The sequence below is a fragment of the Anomaloglossus baeobatrachus genome, chromosome 2 (assembly GCF_048569485.1).
Source record: "Anomaloglossus baeobatrachus isolate aAnoBae1 chromosome 2, aAnoBae1.hap1, whole genome shotgun sequence".
NCBI classification, from domain to species: domain Eukaryota; kingdom Metazoa; phylum Chordata; class Amphibia; order Anura; family Aromobatidae; genus Anomaloglossus; species Anomaloglossus baeobatrachus.
The window spans coordinates 697,377,590-697,392,436 of record NC_134354.1 but is presented as its reverse complement, the minus strand read 5'-3'; the positions used below and the strand labels follow the sequence as shown (position 1 = coordinate 697,392,436).

General features: G+C 55.9%; 1 protein-coding gene across 1 annotated transcript in view; it reads left to right on the top strand.

Annotated features, from left to right (window-relative positions):
- The first annotated feature begins 9,089 nt into the window (after positions 1 to 9,089).
- The window catches only part of RACGAP1 (Rac GTPase activating protein 1), a 68,882-nt gene continuing 63,124 nt past the window's right edge, over positions 9,090 to 14,847 (top strand). Inside the window, exon 1 of the mRNA XM_075334551.1 lies at positions 9,090 to 9,258. The gene's annotated coding sequence lies outside the window, so the exon portion shown is untranslated. The remainder of the gene's footprint in view (positions 9,259 to 14,847) is intronic.

Genomic DNA, 14,847 nt, shown 5'->3' with positions numbered 1-14,847 from the left:
TGTAATCAATATAAAGGACTAACACATGACTTATTTCTTCCAAGATAATACAAAGGACCAGGGGGCATACACTGCGAGTGGAAGAAATGCGATTCCGACAGCTAAATAGGAAAGGGTTCTTTACAGTTAGAGCAGTCAGACTGTGGAATGCCCTACCACAAGAGGTAGTAATGGCCGATACTATAACAGCTTTTAAATAAAGGGCTGGATGATTTCCTCAGTACACACAACATTATCGGTTATAAATGACAAAATGTATAATTGGTGGAGGAAGGTTGAACTAGATGGACCTAGATATTTTTTTCAATCTATGTAACTGCTATAGTTAAACTCTTATAGGAAAAAGCTGAGGAGCAAAAAGCGCAATAGGTGTTATATGATGATTAAAGACAATAAGGTGCAGGGAATTGCTCACCTTGTAAAGTTGGGTATCACAAGGATCAAGCTTATAATTTTCAGCTGCTGCTGTCCAAGGGGTAAAAAACCATTGATATGCCAGAAGAGAAACAGTAGGTGGGTTGTCTGCGCTGCTCATGGAGATCCGAAAGAAAGGTCAAGGATACAAAGTAGACTTGATGCGGTTTATAGCTACGCGTTTCAAAGTCTTCAGACATTATATCCTGATGATGAAGTTTGAAGACTTCAAAATGCGTACATAATAAAACCGAATCAAGTCTGCTTTGTATGCTGGACCTTTCTTTCGGCTCTCCATCAGCAGCGCAGACGACCCACCTACTGTTTCTGTGACACCCTGGAAAAACCAGGGTGTCACAGAGCCTGCAGAAATCCAGCAAAGTGCAGGCCATTCTCCTCCTTGGTAACCTGATCCCACACCAGTGCAGCAGGACAGACACACCCCCTCCCCCAGTGTAAGAGCTAAACAGAGCAGTGGGGGAGGGGCTGGAGCAGAGTGAGTGAGGGGAGTGAAGAGAGCAGACCAGGGGAGGATAGCTCCTGGCTGCTGTAAGGAAGGGAAGTGTGAGGAAGAGGCCTGAGGTGACCGGGGCAGGGTAGCGGCCCGCCGGCATCAAGGGAAGACCCGGATCACTGCAGGGGAGTGGGCTCCCCGTTCCCGACTGAGGAGAGAGAGTGGAGAACAAGGCAGGAGAAAGAGGCATCTGGCTGCAGGGCAAGAACAGGGGTCTGCTGTACCGTGTGTGGGATCCCAAATACACCCTCCGTACCGAAGGCTGCGGACACCGGCAGTTCCTAGTTTACCAGTAACTCTGTGTGGTTTAATCGTGAGTACAACAGTGCCATCCGGCACCGCGCTGCACCGCAACCCTGCGAACCTCATCCTACGGGAACCCAACCTCCTACCGGGCCCCGGGACCAACCGCCCCTACCCACGGAGGGGTCAACACCTAGCTGCTCCCCGCCATCGCTCCCGGGAACCCCGTCACCAGCAGCGGTTGTGCCCACCATCACTACAACCCGTGGATGGCGGCACCGGATCCAAGCGCGATCTCCCCGAGCAGCCCCCGCGACGGGGAAGCTGGCCCCCGCCCCCGACAACTTGGCGTCACGAACAGGATTGAACCAGTCTACTTACCGGTAGAAGTGCACCTTGTAATCCCCGTCAGCGGCGTCCCGCTGAAAAATCTGAAGATCCGCCATATGGGGCGTGAAGATTTCCCGCTCGAGTTGTCTTCCCGAGCAGTGAAGGCGCGAAAAGTGAAGCCCCGCCCCCGAAAAGGTGAAGTGCTGTAGAAATACCAAGGGGTGGGGCTGGTGAACCAGCGGCTGCTGATGTCCGCGGGAAGAGAAAAGGAGAATGTCAGCGTCCAGGGAGGCGAGCGGAACGGCACCTGTCACCGGAGTGGCGGGGCCTGAAGGTAAATCAGCTAGCCAGCCCGCGGCTCCCGCTTCGGTCGCAGGAGCGGAGGTCCCGGGGATGCCAGCAAGCCCAGCGGCACTCTCCGAAGGACCCGCCGGTGGTGACGACCCTGCGACAGTAACGGAGCAGGCACCGGTAGGCCGCCTGGCTGCACCTGAGAGGCCGGAATCGGAGAGCAGTGACCCCGATAGCAGCATCCCAGTGGCTACGTGTATCCCGCGGGATGGCGGGAACGGCTACACGATGGCTTAGTTGCCCAGAGTGTGCCCCAACGGTGCCAAACCTTAAAACTGCAAGTTAACCCCTGAAGTTCCAGTTTTAAAGTTTTGATTGTTTATTCCCCGAGGCCGGTTCACCGTACCGAAGGCTGCGGACACCAGCAGTTCCTAGTTTACCAGTGACTCTGTGTGGTTTAATCGTGAGTACAACAGTGCCATCCTGCACCGCAACCCTGCACCCGACCAAAACCCATCCTGCAGAATCCTCCTCCCTCCTATCGGGCCCCGGGACCACCAGCCCCTACCCACGGAGGGGTCAACACCTAGCTGCTCCCCGCCATCGCTCCCGGGAACCCCGTCACCAGCAGCGGTGGTGCCCACCATCACCACAACCCGTGGGTGGCGTCACAAACTCTCCACATCCTGAAAGAAACCCAATTCCCCCTTTCACTCGAGGGCGAGGAGCACTGCTGGAGCCCCGGGTCCGGCCTGCTCGAGCCACCGAAGAGGAGGCACCAGATCCGAGCGTAATCTACCTGAGCAGGCCCCCTCGACGGGGAAGCTGGCCCCCGCCCCCGACATTTCTCTTCTGGCAAAGTTAAACTATTCACATATTTCATTGATCCTGCCTAATAAATAAAATCCACTTAATTTGCCGTTATATGATCCAGTCTAATAAATGTTAGAAACATAGAACATTTCACGGGCACGGATTTCACATCTACGACTCCGGTATTCTGAATCACAGATCAGATTTAGACGCCAACAAAAGAAATGGAATATAAAGGCTGTCTTCAGTGCGCGGCTTCACCGAGGCCGGTGACACTTTTGCTGCTAAATATAAACGCTGCGAGCTAAAAAATTCTAATTCTTGACAGATGAGTAAAATAGGATTTTTAAAAAGGAAAAATCAAACTCTGCGGTGTCAAATCGGAAGGCCGGGCCCCGTCCACTCAGGTCTTATTATTAATGCTCGCTTCTGAGAACGGCAGCGCAATTTCTAGAAGAAAAAAACCCTTTACAATTTAGTAACGGAATGAAAACGCTAAAAGATTTAGGATTTTCTGCTATTAAAATACCCCATTTATTTTCTTCACTGTAGGACACCCAGTAGTAATTCCTACAGCTAGCCTTACCTTATACAGTATATCACAAAAGTCAGTACACCCCTCACATTTTTGTACATATTTTATTATATCTTTTCATGAGACAACACTGAAGATCTGACACTTTCATACAATGTAAAAAAGTCAGTGTACGGCTTGTATAAGGCTACTTTCACACTTGCGTTGTGCGGCATCCGTTACAATGCGCTGTGTGACGGATGCCTTGCAAATAGTGTGATAATAAAGGCCACGGATTCCTGTGAAATAACGCGTTGAGTTAAGTTTTCTAGCCGCGACAGAGAGAGACCCCATCATCATCACCGCACACGCAGGCACTACCGCCCCCATCATCATCACACACCTCGGCACTACCGCCCCCATCATCATCACACACACCGCGGAACTACCGCCCCCATCATCATCACCGCACACGCAGGCACTACCGCCCCCATCATCATCACACACACCCCGGAACTACCGCCCCCATCATCATCACACACCCCCCGGCACTACCGCCCCCATCATCATCATCACACACCCCCCGGCACTACCGCCCCCATCATCATCATCACACACCCCCCGGCACTACCGCCCCCATCATCATCATCACACACCCCCCGGCACTACCGCCCCCATCATCATCATCACACACCCCCCGGCACTACCGCCCCCATCATCATCATCACACACCCCCCGGAACTACCGCCCCCATCATCATCACACACACCCCAGCACTACCGCCCCCATCATCATCACACACATCCCGGCACTACCGCCCCCATCATCATCACCGCACACGCAGGCACTACTGCCCCCATCATCATCACACACCTCGGCACTACCGCCCCCATCATCATCACACACACCGCGGAACTACTGCCCCCATCATCATCACACACACCCCGGAACTACCGCCCCCATCATCATCACACACACCCCGGCACTACCGCCCCCATCATCATCACACACACCCCGGCACTACCGCCCCCATCATCATCACACACACCCCGGCACTACCGCCCCCATCATCATCACACACACCTCGGCACTACTGCCCCCATCATCATCACACACACACCCCGGCACTACCGCCCCCATCATCATCACAGCACACCCCGGCACTACCGCCCCCATCATCACCGCACACACCCCGGCACTACCGCCCCCATCATCACCGCACACACCCCGGCACTACCGCCCCCATCATCACCGCACACACCACGGCACTACCGCACTCATCATCATCACACACATCCCGGCATTACCGCCCCCATCATCATCATCATCATCATCACCGCACACGCAGGCACTACTGCCCCCATCATCACCGCACACGCAGACACTACCGCACTCATCATCATCACACACATCCCGGCACTACCGCCCCCATCATCACCGCACACGCAGGCATCACCACACTCATCATTACCGCACACACAGGTACTACCGCACCCATCATCACCGCACACACACAGGCATTACCTCAGTGACGTCCCCGCTGACAGCGCGAATCACTTCAGTTGCTGCCTGGAGCTAACAGAGCGGCGGTGTTCTACGTGCGCTCCTGTCAGCTTCATGTAGCAGAGCTGGATGCGTTGCGGGACCTCGTGTGGATTACGCTGGACCTGGAGGGGTATTTGGGTATTTTAATAAAGTGGTGAAAGAGGGTGTGTTTTTGTCTTTTATTCCAAATAAAGGATTTTTTCGGGTGTATGTGATTATTTATATTCACTAACAGGTTAATCATGGGGGGTGTCTCAGGGAGACCCCTGCCATGATTAACCTAGGATTTAGTGGCAGCTATGGGCTGCTGCCATTAACTCCTTATTACCTCGATTGCCACTGCACCAGGGCAATTCGGGATGAGCCGGGTAAAGTCCCGGGACTGTCGCATCTAATGGATGCAGCAATTCCGGGCGGCTGCTGACTGATATTTTTTGGCTGGGGGGCTCCCCATAACGTGGGGCTCCCCATCCTGAAAATACCAGCTTTCAGCCGTGTGGCTTTACCTTGGCTGGTATCAAAATTGGGGGGCGAACTGCACGCCGTTTTTTTAAATTATTTATTGTACTGCACGATATAGACCCACCCACCGTAGGCTGTGATTGGTTGCAGTCAGACACGCCCCCACGCTGAGTGACAGCTGTCTCACTGCAACCAATCATATGCAAAACAAGAATGCCGCGGAGACACCATCACATGTTTCTCAACGCTGGCAGAAAACTAGCCAGGTCTTTCACCAGGAAGGAACAACCACGGGAAGTGCAGTCTCCAGTCAAGGAAACCGCCTATACCAAAACATGGTATCCATCCACAGACAGCTGTTTCGGGGTTTTGCCCCTCATCAGTGTGGAGAAGGAAACTGGCTAGTGGGAGCAATGCCTAGTAGAAGACTACATAGCTTGCCAGCGTTGAGAAACACGTGATGGTGTCTCCGCAGTGTTGGATGTTGATCTCCCCAAGGTCAATCATCCTTACCTATGCAACCAATCATAGGCGCCGGTGGGCGGGGGAAGCAGTGAATACTAGATAGAATAATGAGCGGCCGGCATTTTCAAAAGCAGAAGCCGCCAGAGGAGTGTGACAGCTGTGCAGTGCCGCGCCAGTGATCGGTGAGTATGAGAGGGGGGGGGGGGACCAGGAGTGATTTTAAACGATGTACATCGTTCTGCTGGACATGCTGAGCATGCTCAGTAGAACGTGACGGGATCCGCCCCCATAGACAATCATTAGACACCTTGGCGGATTCTAACGGAATCCATCAAAGTGCATTATTTTGACGAACCAAAAAAACGTTACATGCTGCGTTCCCTCCGCCCGACGCTGAGTCAAAATAACGACTCAGCGTCGTGCAGCGGATGCAACGCTGACACTTACGTTACAGTGCGTCGTCAATACAAGTCTATGGAGAATAGCGCAGCGCGGTAACGGACTGCACTAGTCTCCATAGCGGCAGATTGCGCTGAACGCAAGTGTGAAAGCGGCAACTGTAAATTTGGTGCCCTCTAATAACCCTGCACGGTACCGCCCCCCCCCCCCTCCGCATACAGCCCAAACCCTGCACAGTTCCGTCCCCCCCACACGTACAGCCCGCGCCCTGCACCAGTTCCCCCCCCCGCACGTACAGCCCTCGCCCTGCACCAGTTCCGCCCCCCCCCGCACGTACAGCCCTCGCCCTGCACAGTTCCGTCCCCCCCGCACGTACAGCCAGCGCCCTGCACAGTTCCGTCCCCCCCCCCGCACGTACAGCCCGCGCCCTGCACGGTTCCGCCCCCCCCCCCGCACGTACAGCCCGCGCCCTGCACGGTTCCGTCCCCCCCGCACGTACAGCCCGCGCCCTGCACGGTTCCGTCCCCCCCGCACGTACAGCCCGCGCCCTGCACGGTTCCGTCCCCCCCGCACGTACAGCCCGCGCCCTGCACGGTTCCGTCCCCCCCGCACGTACAGCCCGCGCCCTGCACGGTTCCGTCCCCCCCGCACGTACAGCCCGCGCCCTGCACGGTTCCGTCCCCCCCGCACGTACAGCCCGCGCCCTGCACGGTTCCGTCCCCCCCGCACGTACAGCCCGCGCCCTGCACGGTTCTGTCCCCCCGCACGTACAGCCCGCGCCCTGCACGGTTCCGTCTCCCCGCATACAGCTCGCACCCTGCACGGTTCCGTCTCCCCGCATACAGCTCGCACCCTGCACGGTTCCGTCTCCCCGCATACAGCTCGCACCCTGCACGGTTCCGTCCCCCCGCATACAGCCCGCACCCTGCACGGTTCCGTCCCCCCGCATACAGCCCGCACCCTGCACGGTTCCGTCCCCCCGCATACAGCCCGCACCCTGCACGGTTCCGTCCCCCCGCATACAGCCCGCACCCTGCACGGTTCCGTCCCCCCGCATACAGCCCGCACCCTGCACGGTTCCGTCCCCCCGCATACAGCCCGCACCCTGCACGGTTCCGTCCCCCCGCATACAGCCCGCACCCTGCACGGTTCCGTCCCCCCGCATACAGCCCGCACCCTGCACGGTTCCGTCCCCCCGCATAGAGCCCGCACCCTGAACGGTTCCGTCCCCCCGCATAGAGCCCGCACCCTGAACGGTTCCATCCCCCTGCACGTACAGCCCGCACAGTTCCGTCCCCCTGCACGGTTCCGTCCCCACGCATACAGTCCGCACCCTGCACAGTTCCGTCCCCTCGCATCCTGCACAGTTACGTCCCCCCGCATACAGCCCGCACCCTGCACAGTTCCGTCCCCCCGCATACAGCCCGCACCCTGCACGGTTCCGTCCCCACGCATACAGTCCGCACCCTGCACAGTTCCGTCCCCCCGCATACAGTCCGCACCCTGCACAGTTCCGTCCCCCCGCATACAGCCCGCACCCTGCACGGTTCCGTCCCCCCGCATACAGTCCGCACCCTGCACAGTTCCGTCCCCCCGCATACAGCCCGCACCCTGCACGGTTCCGTCCCCCCGCATAGAGCCCGCACCCTGAACGGTTCCATCCCCCTGCACGTACAGCCCGCACAGTTCCGTCCCCCTGCACGGTTCCGTCCCCACGCATACAGTCCGCACCCTGCACAGTTCCGTCCCCCCGCATCCTGCACAGTTCCGTCCCCCCGCATACAGTCCGCACCCTGCACAGTTCCGTCCCCCCGCATACAGCCCGCACCCTGCACCGTTCCGTCCCCCCGCATACAGCCCGCACCCTGCACCGTTCCGTCCCCCCGCATACAGCCCGCGCCCTGCACAGTTCCGTCCCCACGCATACAGTCCGCACCCTGCACAGTTCCGTCCCCCCGCATACAGCCCGCACCCTGCACCGTTCCGTCCCCCCGCATACAGCCCGCACCCTGCACCGTTCCGTCCCCCCGCATACAGCCCGCACCCTGCACAGTTCCGTCCCCACGCATACAGTCCGCACCCTGCACAGTTCCGTCCCCCCGCATCCTGCACAGTTCCGTCCCCCCGCATACAGTCCGCACCCTGCACAGTTCCGTCCCCCCGCATACAGCCCGCACCCTGCACCGTTCCGTCCCCCCGCATACAGCCCGCACCCTGCACCGTTCCGTCCCCCCGCATACAGTCCGCACCCTGCACAGTTCCGTCCCCCCGCATACAGCCCGCACCCTGCACCGTTCCGTCCCCCCGCATACAGTCCGCACCCTGCACCGTTCCGTCCCCCCGCATACAGCCCGCACCCTGCAGTTCCGTCCCCCCGCATACAGTCCGCACCCTGCACAGTTCCGTCCCCCCGCATACAGCCCGCACCCTGCACCGTTCCGTCCCCCCGCATACAGCCCGCACCCTGCACAGTTCCGTCCCCCCGCATACAGTCCGCACCCTGCACAGTTCCGTCCCCCCGCATACAGTCCGCACCCTGCACAGTTCCGTCCCCCCGCATACAGCCCGCACCCTGCACCGTTCCGTCCCCCCGCATACAGCCCGCACCCTGCACCGTTCCGTCCCCCCGCATACAGCCCGCACCCTGCACAGTTCCGTCCCCACGCATACAGTCCGCACCCTGCACAGTTCCGTCCCCCCGCATCCTGCACAGTTCCGTCCCCCCGCATACAGTCCGCACCCTGCACAGTTCCGTCCCCCCGCATACAGCCCGCACCCTGCACCGTTCCGTCCCCCCGCATACAGCCCGCACCCTGCACCGTTCCGTCCCCCCGCATACAGTCCGCACCCTGCACCGTTCCGTCCCCCCGCATACAGCCCGCACCCTGCACAGTTCCGTCCCCCCGCATACAGTCCGCACCCTGCACAGTTCCGTCCCCCCGCATACAGCCCGCACCCTGCACCGTTCCGTCCCCCCGTCTCCCGTATCTACGGGGACTTCCTCCTCAAATCTGCACTGCTGACTTCGGTGAGGCTCCGCCCACTGACCCCTCCCATCAATCCTGTTATACACAAGTGCTCTCCGCCCCTCTGCCGGCTGCAAACGTGACGTCATAGCATTCCCATGGCAACAGGGGGCGGAGCTGGAAAATTCAAACTTGAGCGGGAACGTTAGTGTGGACTGTGGAGCGCGGTGACCGGGAGCGGCGGACACTGAGGGCTTCGGTACATGCGCCCTTCGCCGATATAACTGGGGAGGAGTCGGCCGGTAAGTGAACACGGAGGCGAGGAGAACCGGGTATAGCGAGCAGGCCCAGCGGACATTACACCGGGAGGCTGTGACGGTGCAGAGTCCGGTGTAATGTCCGGCCGGGCAGCGGTGTGTGCTGTGTGTTATCCGGTGTACCGTGCGGCCTCCGTACTGTTGTGGTTGATGCTTTATGAGGGGGAGCCGCAGCGGCCCGGGCAGTGTGCTCACACCGGGGCTTGTGCTGTGCCCAGGGCATGTGACCCCCTCACACTTCCGTGCCGGGGATAGACCGGATCAGGCTGAGATCTCCTGCCGTGTCCTCTGTGAGAGCGGATCCTGCAGAGATCTGTTGGGGGAAAGGACATTTCTGTACTTCTGTGTCCGCTGTTACCTGATTTCTGGATGTTCTTGTATTTTTTTGTAACATTGGCGTCTATGGAGGCTGATTCTTTATTATTATTTTGATGGCCTATCCTTAGTACAGGTCACATGGGGAAAATGCTATTACACTGCAGATGTGATAGAGGGTTAATCTGCAGGTTACTAGCATTCTGATACAAGGAGGAAATTAACTTTAAAGGGAACCTGTCATCAGAAATTTTGCACTAAACCTAAAAGCTTCCCCCTCTGCAGCTCCTGGGCTGCATTCTAGCAATGTTCCTGTTATGTGCCCCCTTTCTAACCAAAATAAAGACTCTGTAAAGTGGTACCTTTTTGTATTCAGATCTTGATAATGGTACACATGGGGCGGGCTCTCTGGTGTCCGTTAGTCTGCCTCCTGTCGCTTTAGGCCGTCCCCTATCGCGCAATTTCAAAGAGGTGACGTGAGGTAAGCTGGCCAGCGCTTGCACAGAACGGTGGAGATGGCGGTGAAAGCGCGACCACGAGATTATGGACGGGTACTTGCTGAAGAAAGTCTCAGCTCCACCCATAATTTCTGATGACAGGTTCCCTGTTCCCTGTGTGCATGTGTTTTTCTGGTGCAGTGTTGGTTACCAAACTGCATGCATTTCCGCTATAAGACTTTATTTTTGCTTTGCGCACATTGCAACTTTTTTGGCTGCATCTCTGGTGACCACAAAGATGCAGCATGTCTCTGCGTTTCAGAGGGCTGGCAGATCAATTTTCCTGACTCAGGGTAGGCGGGGGATTGATCCCTGGTGTCTGGCCAGATGCTGGGCCCCATATAAAGGCTAAGGGGACCAGAATCCAGTACAAAGGGGTAGGAGCAAGCGCTTCATACTTACCGAGTCACTTGGCAGCTGTCACCCTGCTCCCACTGTCTCTCATTCTTCTCTGGCTTCTCATTAGACTCATACATATTTTCTGCTTCCCCGGCCCACCGGCATCTATGATTAGTTGCAGTTAGACGAGCGCCCACGCTGAGTGACAGCTGTCTTCTCACTGCAACCAATCACAGCTGCTGGTGGGCAGGTCTATATCGTGCAGTACAAATAAATAATTTAAAAAAAAAAAAACATGCGGGAAAAAAAGTGCGGTCGTCTTCTTCCGTTCGATATCCCTCCATTTTTGATACCCAGCCAAGATAAAGCCACACAGCTGAGGGCTGGTATTCTCAGACTGGGGAACCCCACGTTATGGGAAGCCCCTCAGTTTAAAAATATCAGATAGCAGCTGCCTGGAATTGCCGCATCCATTAGATGCGACAGTCCCGGGACTGTACCCGGCTCATCCCGAATGTCCTGGTGTGGTGGCAATCGGGGTAATAAGGAGTTAATGGCAGCCCATAGCTGCCACGAAGTACAAGCTTAGTGATGGCATGCGTCAATGAGATTCTCCCCCCCCATCACTAAACTGTAAGTGAAAGTAAATAAACACAAACACCAAAAAAAAATCTTTATTTGAAATTAATCCCAACACAACCTTCCAGGTCCGGCGTAATCCACACGAGGTTCCACAACGCTTCTAGCACTGCTACATCTGGCACTCACAGCGAGCGGTCATAGAGCATGACCGCTCGCTGTGAGCTCTACGCAGCAAATTAAGTGAGTCGCGCTATCAGCAGTGATATCACTCAGGTACCTGTGGCCACAGCTGGAGTCTACCACCTGTGACAGCAAATCACCCAAGTGACTGAAGTGAGCAACGGTCCACTCACTCAGGTGATTTGCGGTCACAGGTGAGTCCTTCACCTGTGATTGGAAATCAGGCCGCAACACAAAGCCGCGCGATTACAATGAACTCGGGTGAACCTCTGACGTCACAGCTACGGGCCCGCACTACTGCCTGTGTCGTGGCACTTACATCAGAGATTCAGCAGAGTTCATTCTCATCGCGCGGCCCTGTCAGCGGCCAGTCATGCTCTATGGTGCTGCTGTGACAGAACAGGGATGTAGCAGAGCTGAATTGCCGTCGGACTGTACTTTAAAAAATGCATCCAAAACACATTGCAGAGGGTGCATTTTTTTTTTTTTTTTGTCAAATCAAGAACACAGGTTCGGAATGGTATTAACCTGCAGATTAACTCCATATCTGCAGGTTAATAGCATTTTTTCACGTGACAAGTTCCATGTTAAAGTAGTGCATAACTTCTTTAACCTAAAAGGTTTTTTCCATTTTCATAATTTTTTTTTTTCCGCCCTCAGTTGCAGTTTGTTTTTAAAACAAATAAATCAGGTTTACTCCACCTCCCCGCGTCCAGCACTTAGTTTCCACCGCTGCTCCTGGTGTCTTATTGTTTGCAGTGCTGACGTCACGTCAACAGTATTGCAGCAAATCAGTGAGTGCTGCAGCTCTTCCTGAGGTGACGTCATGAGCAGCTCAAAACTGTTCAGCTTACTGATTGTCTGCAGCGTTCTTGACAATAACAGGCATCAGGAGCAGAGGTGGAGGCTTATTCGCTGGACTCTGGAAGGGTGAGTAAAGTGGAACTTGTAAGGCCTCGCTCTGCGCAGTACGCGGGCCTCGCTCTGCGCAGTACGCGGGCCTCGCTCTGCGCAGTACGCGGGCCTCGCTCTGCGCAGTACGCGGGCCTCGCTCTGCGCAGTACGCGGGCCTCGCTCTGCGCAGTACGCGGGCCTCGCTCTGCCCGCTGTGCCGCAAATGTATCAACTGTAGTAAAGCCCTGCTGGTGCCGGCCCCCTGCATAGTAACGCGTTCGTCACGGGGTCTGCGGGCACTCGGGCCGCAACAAGGAGCCTTAGAGGCCGCATGCGGGCTGTGTGTTTGAGACCTCTGCCTTGGAGGAAACCTGCTCTGAAAAGTCTGCCAGGGATTGTGCATCTTAAATGACTTGTCCAAGGTGGATCCCTGCGATTTCTCCCCACCCCAATCCCCTAGACTGACAGGCCTCGTGTATGTGGGCGTGCATGATCGCTGTCTTTTCAATGTGGATTTTCTCTGAAACATCGCAGTGTTTAAGTTAAAGCATACAAGGCTGCAATAACGCAGGTGTGCTGCCCCGGCGCAGACCGGGGTGCTCGGATCCGGGGTGGTCGTGGCTCGAGGGGTCCGGGCTCGGCTAACACTCCGTCCAGGTGTCCGCTCCCACCGGTGTCACTTGGTAATCCGGACCCTGCCTCTGTGCACAATTTTAGTTGTTTGTTGTGGCCCCTTGGCTTGAAGCTGTTAGGGCCCCGTTACCTATGTGTAGTGTAGCTGTGCTCTTGATGGCTGGCATTTGGGATTTCAGTGGGTTGCTTTATATGGAGAACCCTATTCTCCGCGGTGTGCTGATGCCTTCAATCTCTGAGCTCCTAGGGAAGTTCATGAAGATACTCTCCCTCCCAGGTTAATTATCAGGACATTGAATCTGTTCCTGACCAAGGGTCCTGTACCGTGTCGTGCTCGGTACCGGTCCGCTTAGTGGGCTTGCTGATGCCAACAGTACTCCAAGACTATGTCCGTCGCATCTTTTTCCAATGTCACTGCTACCGGTCCCTGACTCCTGTGTGTCTGTGACCCAACCTTGGTCTCGCTCCCTGGAAGCTACTACTCCAGCTCCTCATTCTTTGAGGGCTCTCACTACTCTTCTCTTCCTTCCTCCCACCAGTCTGCCTGACCCCTAGGTGGGTGGCCCTACTCCAGCTTGACCATCCCACTGGTGTGTGACCGGTTGGATGTGAGGTGTGGTTGGGATTTGTGGTGCTGATGGAGGTGACACCGGTTATTGGGAACCTGGAACCATGGGGGTTGGGTCCTGCACCCTGGGGGACAGGATGCAGTTACCTGTAGCACCCTGATATAGTCAGGAGCGCTACACAGGCAGTGTTGGAATCATGCCGCCCGTGGATTGTCCAGCATGGATCTGATGAGCTGTTCCCTTTAAGGCAGACCTGCTTAGTCTAGTAATAGAGCATAATCTCCTAACTGTTCTGGCTGCTTGTCCTCCATCAGTGTCCAGCTCCCAGCCAGTCCCCTTGCTGCTTCTTCTGGCAAGGAAGGACATTTGATTGCTGCAGCCAATCACTGACTGTCGTGGTCATATGACAAGAACAGGAAGGAAATTGACCATATAACCTGCACTGGGACTATAGATGAGTGAAAGGGGTGGTTCACCCATATTCATTATTGGCCGCAACAATATGTTGAGAAATAATGTTTCTCTCAAATCCTTGTGTTGCCAATAGTGCCTGTGAGTGGCGCTATTGTGGACCGCTCTTCCCCATCGCATGACCCCCCTGGCCTCCGAGACCTTGGGGATTTGGTGATGTCACATCAACTTCCTGCTCACCTGACATCACTGTGGCTGGCTGCAGTCTCAGTGAGTGACTGAGCTGTGAGCGGAGTTTCCCCGCTCAGCACAGCCCAGCGTCACAGCGCAGCACTCACTGCTCCCTCCTCCTTCGATGCAGAGCGCGCAAGCGGGAGCAACGCGGGGCTGTGATGAGCGGTGAAACGCCGCCCTCAGCCCAGTCACTCAATGAGACTGGGGCTAGCCACGGTGGTTGACGTGACATCACCGGATCCCTGAGGTCACGGAGCCCAGGGGTCAGGCGAGGGGAAGAGCGGACCACAATAGCGCCGCTCACAGGCACTATTGGCAACACAAGGTATTTGAGAGAAACATTTTCTCAACATACTATCGTTGTGGCCAATAATAAATATGGGGGAACCACTTGTTGAACCTTTTGGAAGTCTGGCTCGACAGGTATAGTCACACCTTAAAGTTCGGTTTGTGACCCCCCAGCTTGATCCGAACCTCAATGGAAGTCTGTAATTGGGCAGTTCGTGTCTCCGCCCACATGCTGCCAGCTATGAGAACACATCCAGGGGAGGGTGGGTGGTTTCCATTTTTTTTTTTTTTTTTTTTTTTTTTTTTGTGCGCACTACATCTGATCACACTGACTTTACCCCCAGTGCAAGTTGTTAAAATGCTGCACAGGGCTGAGCACCAACTATACCCGAGCACAGCGCTGCTCGCTTGAGTGGTCTGTACTCGTAACTCACTCTAACTTTCAACCCGACTTTTGTTTTTTTTTTTGCGTAGGCGGTTTCCAAATCCAAACATCGAACCTCAGGTTCTCTCATCTCAAAGTGTTACTACCTGGATCACACGTGGGAAACAATCATTGCTTCAACACCAAGTTTTGCCATAAAGTTGTAAATTATGACATGGACGGCACGGTGGCTCAGTGGTTAGCACTG